Below are 12,352 nucleotides of genomic sequence, written 5' to 3'. Positions count from 1 at the left end.
AGAGTCTCAGGGGCACCAGCCACAGATGCCAACACCATTTCCACTCCCTCCATCTTTCCATCCCTCTTTCCGTGGCTTGTTGCTCCTGCTTTTCCTGCTCCTCCTCCCAATTGGTGGCAGAAAGGGAGGGACGATACGCCCCAGCTCGTCTTGAAACAGAGGCAAGAAACAGATTGCCGTGGCAGGGACTCCTGGTACTTCTCCTCTTAGAGAAGGTTGTAAAATATGCATAGGCCCCCAACATTATTAAAAGCTGGCTCCTGCAGGAGCGTCTGGCACCTTTTGCAAGCCCAGCCTCCCTATTCCCCTTGCAGTCAGCTGTTGGCTACCTAGAATGCGGTTTCCTCCACAAAACTGTCAGGGATTGATCACACTTAAGTCAAAATTGCTATTTTCAAAATGAACGTGTACAGCGATATATAAACCATGTGACCTGAAAGTGATTTAAAATATTGCCGAGCTGGAACCAATGGAAATCAGCAGCATGATGGAGCCATCAGAGCAGTTTACTGCTTTGTTGCCGTTTCCCAGTCTGAGGTGCCAGTTCCACATCAGGTCTGGAGGCTCTGATCAACTAACCCAAGAGGTACTATTGTACAACCAAAACAGAAATTTCAAATGCATCATTTCCCATATCTTCCTTGGGAGAGATAATTAGAAATCATTTCATCGTGACAAACGTGCATTAATAATATAGCCTTGGTAAACATCAAAAGGTCGTAGCAAATTAACAATTCAATGCCCTTTAAAGTTGGGGGGCGGGATAGGAATAATAAGTGGAGGCACAGAGACAGGCTGGCCAGTCATCTGTCCTAGGTGGTAAAAGATAGAAACCACTGCCTTCTGGGAAGATCACAGAATACCCAGCCTTGTCCAGAACCTGAATAAGTGAACCCCCAGAATACACAACCCAGTTTTTCAGTTTGTTCAAGTGAATATGGTCTCCAACAAACATGGATCAAGGCAAGGGCACTAACAAAGACAACACTGTGATATTTTCTAATGTTAGTGAAAGGTCACAAACATCGCTCACTCTGTGCTGTACATAGCTCATTCTGTCTAATTCTGTTTATGACAACCTATTTTTTCTAGTCTACAATTGAATATGACAATGTTGCCGGAAAGAAACATGCTTCTGTTTAACTCAGGATGTTGAAGTTATGTCACGTTTGAGCGCCCTCCTGACCCTCTGAAACAAAGGCTTGTTGTAAACATGGGCTTGTTTTTCAGGAGCGCCCGTATATTTACCAAGTCACCAATCATACTGCTGTCAGTCCACGGGAAATAAAAAAGATAGATGGCAGATGAAGAATTAGCATTTAGTGACCTTAATCAGTCTAGTGATGATTCTAGCATTTTCACACACCATCATACGCAAGTGTTAATAAGACAGTGCCATAAATATGTTAATACATGTAAATAGCACAGCGTCGCTTTCTAAGGAATAGGCTGCCTCTATGCTTCCTGAGCCAGTGGTTATTATAGAGATTAAGATGTTCCATTCCAAGCATGAACATTGTTCCTTATTATAAATGCTATTTAAGAGGCAAGTATGAAGCTTTGCAAACTGATGCATGTTGCTTGGAAATGAACGTGGAGATGAAGTGCAGCTGGAACTGCACCAACTGATTAGAGAGCTCTTCCTCACTTAAATGATCCCCTCACTTCTTCTTGTGGCCCCTGCGTTTCAAACTGCCTCCCTGAATGTATATGTGGCTCGGCTTAGGGTACCCTATAACATTTTGCTGTCAGCAGTGGAACAACCAATTCCTTTGACAATGAGACAGAAGATAGCACGAACATGTCTCCCCTGCCCTGGCAGTAAAAATATAATAGCAACAAATTAAACTGTTAAGAGTTTGCTGCCTTTCATGACATCCAATCCCGCTTCCTGTGACAAAAACTCTCCAGTTTCCTAATGGCAGGACCAACTCTGGCTTCACTATTATCTCTTCCTTCAAATCTCTCTTCAGATCTGCAACGGCCATGCACTCTACCTTAGAGAGGAGTCCTCTCCTTATATGTCCCCCTTCTAATTCCAGAACAGGTAGACCTGACAAGAGCTGTATAGCATAAATCTTCAACCTAACCCAGCATGTAGAAGGGGGTTTGAAATGCATAAAATAACCGGAGCAGCATTTGTCGACCTTTCAGCAGCATATGATACTGTCCACCATCAATAGCTGCTCAAAAAAGCTCTACCTCGTTACTAAAGGTCATGGGCTATCAGAAATGGTTGCTGTTCTACTTCAAAACTACATATTCTTTGTTAAATTTTGAGGAAGGCACAGTTGCTGGAGAAATCAAAGGTCTCCCACAGAGTAGCATCCTGGCACCATTACTTTGTAACAGCTAACCTCTGCATTAGAAGCTTTTTCATTATATTATAAAAACAACCAGCTTAAACCAAACCCTTTAAGAGCACAGCCTTCCAGTTAAAGAATAGAGAAGCAGAGAGGAAGCTCTGAGTTATCTGGGAAGGCAAGAAGTTGAAACTTTGCCCTACCCCAAAGTATTTGGCCATCACTCTGAACCAAACCCTTAGACTAGGGTACACATCCACAAATAATAAGAACAACAGCTTTGTCCCTGTGGAGTACCACACCATAATATGCTAGTGCCAAATGGTATAAGTCAATACATGCCAAGCAAGTGAATGAATGAATATGCAGGATTATTACTGGTTGCCTGAAATGTAGGTAAAGGTAAAAGTTCCCCTTGACAAATTGTCCAGTCATGTCTGACTCTGGTGGGCAGTGCTCATCCCTGTCTACAAGCCGTAGAGCCAGCGTTTGTCTGAAGACAGTTTCCGTGGTCACGTGGCCATAGGTACCTTCCCGCTGTGGTGGTACCTATTAATCTACTCGCATATTTACATGCTTTTGAACTGCTAGGTTGGCAGGAGCTGGGACAAGCAATGGGAGCTCACTTTGTCACTTGGATTGATCTTATGACCTTGCAGCCCAGAGGCTTTGCGGTTTAACCCGCAGTGCCACCACGTCCCTGTCTATCACCCCTCCCAAAGTCTATTATTTGGCTTCCTGTTATTGCCCTTCCAGAAGTACATTGAAAGGTATAGCAAATGATGAACAAAATAAGGTAATACAGTACCAAATCCATCCAATTCATGGACACCAAGCCCCTACATCAGTGATGGCGAACCTATGGCACTCATGCCACAGCTGGCACACAGAGCCCTCTCTGTGGGACCACGAGCCATAAGTCGCCATCAAGAAATACTTACCTGTCCTCTGATCACAGATTTCAGGAAGAACTCTTGGGGAGGGAGGGAGAGCCAAGGCGGCAACAGCTGCTACCGCTGCAAACACATACACATACACACACATTTGCCTGGACGCCAGGCATGGAAACACCCAGCTTCTGCCACCTGTGCTTTTAAGGTTTGCAGCCTGAGGCAGAGTGGGGAGTGTCCTGAGCAGGCGCTGGAGGTTGTGCTGCGGAGGAGGGGAGACTCTTTGGGATGGTCATGGTTGGTTTTGTGTTGCAGTTTGGGCACTTGGGCTCAGAAAGGTTTGCCATCACTGCCCTACGGTAAAGGTAAAAGTTCCCCTTGACAATTTTTGTCTAGTCGTGTTCGACTCTAGGGGGCGGTGCTCATCCCCGTTTCCAAGCCATAGAGCCAGCGCTTGCCCAAAGACAATTTTCTGTGGTCACATGGCCAGTGCGACTTAGACACGGAAAACTGTTACCTTCCCACCAAGGTGGTCCCTATTTACCTACTAGCATTTGCATGCTTTCGAACCACTAGGTTGGTGGGAGCTGGGACAAACGATGGGTGCTCACTTCGTCACATAGATTCGATCTTACAGCTGCAGATCTATAGATCTATAGACTTTACAGCACAGAGGCTTCTGCGGTTTAACCCGCAGCGCCATCACATCTCTCACTGCCCTACATGATGGCTAAAATCGAGAAAAAGTTACCTGCACACATCTCAAGCTCTCAGTATTAAACCAAAATAGGCTAGGCTAAATCTATGGAGAACAAAAACAACATACCTTGGCAAATAGATAAATGCCAAAGAATGTCTCCCACCAGGACAAGACTCTGGCTGGGCCTTCTGAAAGGCACTTAATATACTTTGAAGCAAAGCAGGATGTTTTTGTATGGAGAAATTTAATCAATGCAGTATTTATGTGCATGAAATTTATATCCCACCACATGTGCAAAAGAAAGTCTAGTAAATGGCTGAGATAACATTATTGAAGTAGCCCATTTATGGTCAAAAATAGCCTAATTATTATTTTAATTTGTTTTTAATTTTACCTATATTTTATATACAACCATAATTTTTAATTGTGTAACACTAAGAAATAAATAAATAAATAAATAAATAAATAAATAAATAAATAAATAAATAAATAAATAAATAAATAAATAAAGAAAGAAAGAAAGAAAGAAAGAAAGAAAGAAAGAAAGAAAGAAAGAAAGAAAGAAAGAAAGAAAGAAAGAAAGAAGGTTTAAATGCATATCTCCAGATATTGTTGGATTCCCTGCAGTCATAGGCCCTGTAGGTGATGGAGAAGAATTCTGGGAGTTGCAGTCCAACCACATCTGTAAGGATACACTTTGCCTTGCCCTAGTGGAGGTTAATGGTAGAGATCAATGAAGGTTAAGGGCAGAGAGATCAATGAAGACAGACAGACAAATATATAGATCATGGTGTTGTTCTCTTACATTTCAAATCCAGACTCATGAAGAAAGATGTGCAGGTAGAGGTGAAGGCTAGATGTTCATTTGTAATTGTCGAGCAGTGGGAGAAAGGAGACAATATGTGCTTTTCTGTGCTGAGATGGCAATTAAGCATGACAGTTGATGAATTAGTGCATTGAAAATTCAAATTCAAATGCTTAGCAATAGCTTTATTTCCCGTTCAGAGAAGAATTTTGTAACAGGTGCAGTTTCAAATACCTTGAGTCCGGCCAAAATTCCCCATTCTGGAAATGACAACTCCCTGGCCACCTGTTAGAGCAGCACATGTAAAATATCTAATTAAGAGACTGCCCAATAATAAAGCCCCTGGAGATGATTTTTATGCCTTGTTAATTTTGCTTAGTGAGTTCCCGGGCTTCCAAAATTGCTTTAAAAAAACACAGGGCAGTGATTTTTAATTCATTAGTTGAACTGATTTATCACTTAAAGACTTTCCAAATTATTTTGATACTGCCTCACTGTTTCTGAGAGGGAGAGGAATTCATTCTCATTCTCAGTTGACTCCTGGGCACTTCCCTTCATTTCTTGCAGAGTTAGGGGTGCAGCTACCCTGTTGGAATTAATCAGGAGCTAGACTGGGAGATCTGAAGTCAGTTTAAAGTCATGTGTTTTTTGTGTTGGTGTGTGCATCCTCTTGGGACAATTTTTATTCCCATCGTAAGCTGTGTTGCATATTCATCAATGGAGCTAAATGGGCTTTAGATTCTTTGAATTTTTAAGAGAATTGGCACCCTGGCACACCAGCTTCCAATTTTTCTGGGCCCCTCATCATGCCGAAAAGCTATTTTCATCTGCTATGGTATATTTTTGTCCTTCTGTAGATAATTGTTTACCTCTATTATGAATCATCTTTTAATTTCATATAACAGTAGATCAGTGTTACAGATAGAAATATATATAATAATTCAGGCTACAGGGTACCCTGCAACCATAAGCCCATGATCCTGGCTTAATAAACTGCATAGACACAATTTACATAAGAACGTAAGAAGAGCCCTGCTGGATCAGGCCAAGAGACCATCTAGTCCAGCTTTCTGTATCTCACAGTGGCCCCACCAGATGCCTCTGGGAGCACACAAGACAACTAGATACCCATCTCCTGATACCCCTCCCTGCATCTGGCATGTTGAGGTCCCTTCCTTTGAACCCTGGAGATTATACATCCCCATCATGACTTGTAACCTGCAATGGACTTTTCCTCCAGGAATCTGTCCAATCCCCTTTTAAAGGCATCTAGGCCAGATACATCACCAGATCCTGTGGTGGAATTCCACAGACTAACAACACACTGGGTAAAGAAATATTTTCTTTTGTCTGTTCTCACTCTCCCAACACTCAATTGGAGTGGATGTCCCCTGGTTCTGTTATTGCGTGAGAGGTTCCCTCTATCTACTTTATCCACCCCCTGCATAATTTTATACATCTCAATCATGTCCCACCTCAGGTGCCTTTTCTCTAGATTGAAGAGACCCAAATGCTGTAGCCTTTCCTCATAAGGAGGGTGTCCCAGCCCAGTCATCATTTTAGTCAATCTCTTCTGCACCTTTTCCAGTTCCACTGTGTCTTTTTTGAGGTGTGGCAACCAGAAATGTACGCAATATTCCAGGTGTGGCCTTGTCATTGTTTTGTCCAATGGCATTATAATGTTGGCTGTTTTATTTTCAATCCCCTTTTTATGATACCTAGCATGCAATTGGCTTTCTTCACTGCCGCCACACACTGGGTTGACACTTTCATCGAGCTGTCCACCAGCACACCAAGATCTCTTTCCTGATCGGTCACAGACAGCTCAGAACTCAGACCTGTCTCCAGGTCATTTATGAACAGGTTGAAAAGTACCAGTCCCACGACAGACCCCCGGATCTTTACTCTAACACAGGAGAGCACGCATGCCAACATTATTTTTTTAAAAAGTTGTTGGAATGGAATCAAAAGGAACAACCCTCTTGTGGGTGTTTGGAAAAAAAACCCCTTGCTCTCCAACCAAGTTTGTGTGTTTAGCTGCACATTGTGTAGGTGGATATTTTTAAATCAGTTTCAAGGATGATAAACTTGACACAAAAGCAGGAGTATTGTGACATGTAGCCGAGCCCTTAGATAACAACCACAAGGGACTTGGCATTGTCCTGCATGCCGCAGCAGTGTTGCTGTTTTCTGCTGTGCTTCCTGAAGACGTTGACCCTGCCAGCAACGAAACAATGCTTTGTTGGCTTTTTCCTGCCGCTGTATCTTCCGCGCCCATGAACAGCGGTGCAGGTAGGAGGTGATGCAAATGAGAGTGCTGTAAACAAGGAGAGCCCCCAGAGAGCTGTCAGTGGGGAGGGCAGCTGCAGTCAGGGCTCAAGGCAGCACCTGGAGTGGCTTAGTGCAGCATCCTTCCTTTGTCTATCAAGAAGATGTTCTACTGTTAGGGGTGGTCAGCCAGGCCTGTGCTTGTTTGCAGGTACCCACAGTATCATTTTTTATTTGAAACACAAATGGGTTTTTTTACCACATAACTGTCCTCATCCAAATGAACAACCTTCATTTTATTCCTATGTTTCCATTACTACTGTGATTTAAGCAAAATTGTATGTAAAGACTTTGGGCCTTTACTTGGTTTTTCTGTTTTCATGCTGCAGCATATCAGGAATGTGAAAGCCGTTGTAAAATATTAAAACTGAGGGATTGGGGAGACAAGGTAAATGTTAGCTGTGTTGAGTTGTAACAGAAGTATGCCTGGTGGATGCTTAACTTCCCATTCTTAAACCATTAAGGCTAGAGTCTAAATTGTCTTAACAGCAATCCACTTAACAATATACACCTTAACTTGCATATTATGTGAGTTTCCATACTATGCAAATTAGGAATCCTCATTTGGAGAATATACACATTAGCCTAATTTACAAATCAATGTTATTTTTTCTGTTAAGCAGTCACTGCATTAATTACCTCATTGTTTTTTAATCAGTGGATCAGCCTGTCCATCATTCATCACCACTGATCTGAGAATTCTAGTAGAAGATCATGACAACAATGCTGGATTTGGAAACGAGAGAGAGAGAGAGAGAGAGAGAGAGAGAGAGAGAGAGAGAGAGAGAGAGAGAGAGAGAGAGAGACTCAAGTACTGATTGTTGCTCAATCACAAGGCTTGAGTGGCATCCTTGAGCCAATCAGTATCTCTCAGTCAAGCCTACTTCTATCCTTTGCTTTGTGGATAAAATGGGGAGGGGAAATTAAGTAAAGCACAAATATGTGTTCCTGGTTCATAATAATAAAGAAATAATGACATTTTGCTACACACATGGGCTTCCGATGCTATTGTTATGAAATGAATGTTGATTTTACTATCACCTGCAGTTTGCCCTCACTTTCCCCTGCATGTAAGCAAGTCAGGACAAACTACAGAAACCAACATACAGTATTTATTTCCTTCAGAAATACAGAAGGAATATTTTATTATAACTGGAAAATATCTCAGCTTAAATGTGTTTGTGATGCTTGACTACACATATACACACGCACAAGCCAGCACAAATCTGACATTCTTTCTAAACTGCCACCCCTATTTCTATGGATTCTATTCTAGAGAATGATTCATAACAGCACTTGGATTTTTTTAAAAAAAAATATTTTGGACTGCACTACCCAGAATCCCTTAAGCAAAATAATCAGGGACCATTTTGGTTGGGGAATTCTGGGACCTGTAGCTCCAGAAGGTGACATTAGTAGAATATATATCAGGGTAGGTAGTTCAAAGAGTCATACCAAGAGAAACACATGCACAATTAATTCATGTGGAAAGGTTTTTTTTAGTTTCCTTGTCATTGTTAGAAACCATTTTTCCCCCAGAAACATAAAATTCACAGCAATTGTAAACTTAACAACAATAAGCATGTGTTTCCAATAATTTGTACTCCTTTCCCTTTTGTTTCTGCTTGCTGTTCCTCACTTCAGGCAAGTGTTTGGCTCCCAGAAGCCTCCAGAAGATATAACTGAACTTGATGATTCTGGAAGGCCATTGATTTGGGACATAGAACAAGTGTCTGCTAAAACAGAAAATGCAGGAAGATGAATGATATCAGAAGTTGGATAAGTTACCCATGTGGGCTTCTGTAAGACTCCCAGCCAGGGGCAGGAAGCTTATGTAGGAGTGCTGTCGCTCCGAGCTCAATCTAAGGAGACCCAGACTTCTCCCCCACCTTCTCCGTCTAGAAGGGAAAGCAAGGAGGTGGACACCACAGAATTGGAGGAGTTAAGCAAAGGAAAGGGTCAGAAACATCAAGGGGTAGACACCCGGGATTTGGTATATGAATTGAAAGGGTTAAGCATATCCGAGGCATCTGGGGGAGTTTTGGCGGGAAAAGGGAGAGAGTCGATAGAGGCGGGGGCTGGAGATATAAAGGGAAGGTGGGAAGAAATCCCGAGAGGTTGGGAGATGATTTGGGTCCAAGATCCCTGGACGGGGAAATGGGAGCAGGTTAAGGTACCACACGAGGAGGCTGAAAGATGGTGACAACAAGGGTTACAACCTCGCCCTTCATATTGGAGAGAGACTGAGGTGAAAGAGTGGCGGCGACGTCTACTGGAGGAGCGAGAGGCCGTGGCAAGACAGCTTGAGAACAAGAAGGCATGGCATCTCGCAGAGCTCCAGAAGATGGGGGTCTACCCGGACTGCGGCTGGCCAGTCCAGGAGAGGGCTCCCCGTTCTGGGGATGGAGCAGAGATGTGGAGACCCTACCACTCTTAGGTACCGAAGGAGACAGAGCTGAACTGTTGGTATCAGAGAAAGTATTATCTGGACCGTGGAACTTAGAAGAAACTAATCCTTTTATTTCTAATGTTTGGACACCCTTGCCGTCGAGGTTCAGACAGCAAGAGACGTTAAACCCAGTTCAGAAGCAAGCTGATGTTAATGTTAAACTGTTAATAAATGAAAACAATGTTGAAGAGTTAAACCAGTCTCAATCTTTATTGGGTGTGACAGAAGACCCTAAAATCGAACCCTCACAGCTTCAATTCCCATAATTCTCCAGCTGGCATTTATTCCTCTGGCTTCAGTGTTGTCCTGTTTTCCATGTGTTGTTTTCAGATGGCTCTGCGCTCATCCTCTTGCCTAGACAGCCCGCTTCCCCTTCCTACTTCCCATTATCATCACCATGTGTGCCTTTGCTCAGCTGCCCATGCCCTTACTCCCCCCAGTAGGGGAAAACAAACTGAAATGACCCAAAAGAGACACTCCCTTTCATGGTAAGTGAAAGGAGCAGTACACACACACTTCTATGAACCCTAACACCACCACCAACAAAAGAAGAGACACCCTCTGAAACAAAACAAAATGAAAGTTTCCACTGTACACATCCTTGATTTTTGTACTGTAGTGTAGTCATCTCCTCACTTATTGGAGGACATTGTTAAAGGAGTATCACCTAACACAGAGTCTCAGACTTCTACAAGTGTTGAGGAGATGGCATGTCTCCTGGGGGTTCATATTGTGATTCAACGGATGATGCCAAAATTGTGTTCTCTGATGGAAGGGCGTTGGGGCAAAAATCTAACTACTTGTTCTTCACCTGGGGAAGCAATCTCAGCTTTACCTTTGTTTTTCATATGCTCCAAGTTTACAAGGACAGAAAATTGTGATAGCAATCAACCATGGTGCAGAGGCTGCTTTTGCTGCCGTAAAGTCTTGGATGGTTAATCATGTACAGTACACGGTTATTTTATGTCAGGTACTTTAAATCTTTGTCAGCCTGTCCTTCTTTACAAAGGCATTTTTGCCCACTTGATAGATGAGAAACTGTGTTCATGTGGTACTGATGTCCCCACCCCATCCCCACAAATACTTGGTGAGTTACTGGATGGAATTATGGATGTACAGTACTATGGATATAGTGGGCATGATCCAGCAAAAGCTGAGCACTTTTATGTGCTACCCATTTCAACAGAATTCATCATGTGTGTCAATGGGTGTAATAATTGTTCCAAATTCCTTTCCCTGCTTGTTCCATTCCAAGTTCCTACAGATATTCCATACAAGAAGCACTTTTAAACTTCACCTGAAGAAGCAATAGAAGTCAGTTCAGTATCTACTTTCCTTACAGTGCTCCAATTCTGCTAAATAATAGTTCAAATGATTCTGACAACCTTCAAAATTAACATCAATGATTAAATATAGGACCACCCCAAACCACTTCCAGTTTTATTTCAGCACATGATTATATTTTCCTATGAAATCAAAGGGATTTATTTTGACTGTCTTGTCCTTTGCTTTTTGAAATGTTGCATTCATTTCTCCCCAGTTACTGATTTCTGAAGACTGCAAGTTTGTATTTTTTTAAAAAATGTGCCCATCTTTAAGGTACTGATGGAGAGAATTGTATAAGAAAGCAGTCATTAATTTAAAACAACTTGAGGGAAATGTTCTTTTGTCGTCCCTGCGTAAGGGCATTGTATGAACTTTTGTGAACCATCTTCTGTGAAAAACCTGTGTAACCTTTTAAATGAGACTACTGAATGCAATTCCTCAAATTTTGAAGTTATCTGAATGTACATTAAAATAATTAAAAAATAATAGAACATGGTAGTCAGATTTGGAATAATTTTGATCCTGTAAATTGACTGGTGTGGAAATAGAAAGTGTAATTTAATGAAGACAAATGTAAAATATTAATGTCCAAGGTCAGCAAACTAATAGAGGGTACATATTTTAATGGAAAATACGTGCAGTACATTGAGCAGGAAAAGAATATAGACAGCGGCAGCAGAAAAAAAATCTTTAAAGGCATCATTTTCTATAATGAGAATTAAATGTATGGGAGGAGACAAAATACTGAAGCTTTATATAGCTTACAAAAATCTTCAGCTTCTGCTGCTTCATCACTATCATCATTTGTCTTTTACTTTTGCAGTGCAGCCCGGATTTTTGTCTCAGACCAGAATACTCAGAATTTCAACTTATATGATAACTATGTACCTTTGAGGGGTTTAGCTGTGTCTGTTATGGTGTGTTGACACAAACCCTGAAGCGTGCATCATGTTTTTTGAGCCTTAAATTGTTTGGGTCCAAGTTATTTGAAGGACTACCCATGATTCCAGTTAATGGACAGAGATAGGATCTATCTATAGGTCTGTCTGTCTATCTGTCTGTCTGTCTGTCTGTCTGTCTGTCTACTCATGCCTTAAGACAACCCATGAAATCTCTGCTCACTGCCCCAATGCACTGCTTTATATTTTTCTTGAGTATAACTGTTCAAGACGTGCAGAATCAGCAGAGTGCACAGTTACACATACACGTGCGTATGTATTCACAGATCTCACCTCTTCAAATTTTGCATAATGTTTCCAATAAGCCACTTTGTCAGCTGGATCGGTTTCGCCCTGCGTAGATGCTTCAAATGTAAAAATATTTCTGGGGCCTGCACATTAAATCAAATGAAGGAGAACCATTAAGCATTTCCAGGAAGTTTGCAATTAATTATGCAATTTTATGAGCACCAGTGGTAGGCTGGTAGCTATTATATAATTGCTCTTAATCACTTTATTCCATTTTACTTCTCTTAATGAAGAAATATATGGTTCTGGTAGATATTCTGTTGCTGGGCTTACCATGAGGGGGAAATTACAAAGAACAAATTAA

The sequence above is a fragment of the Pogona vitticeps genome, chromosome 1 (assembly GCF_051106095.1).
Source record: "Pogona vitticeps strain Pit_001003342236 chromosome 1, PviZW2.1, whole genome shotgun sequence".
NCBI classification, from domain to species: Eukaryota; Metazoa; Chordata; class Lepidosauria; order Squamata; family Agamidae; genus Pogona; species Pogona vitticeps.
Note: the sequence above shows the minus strand (reverse complement) of the source record.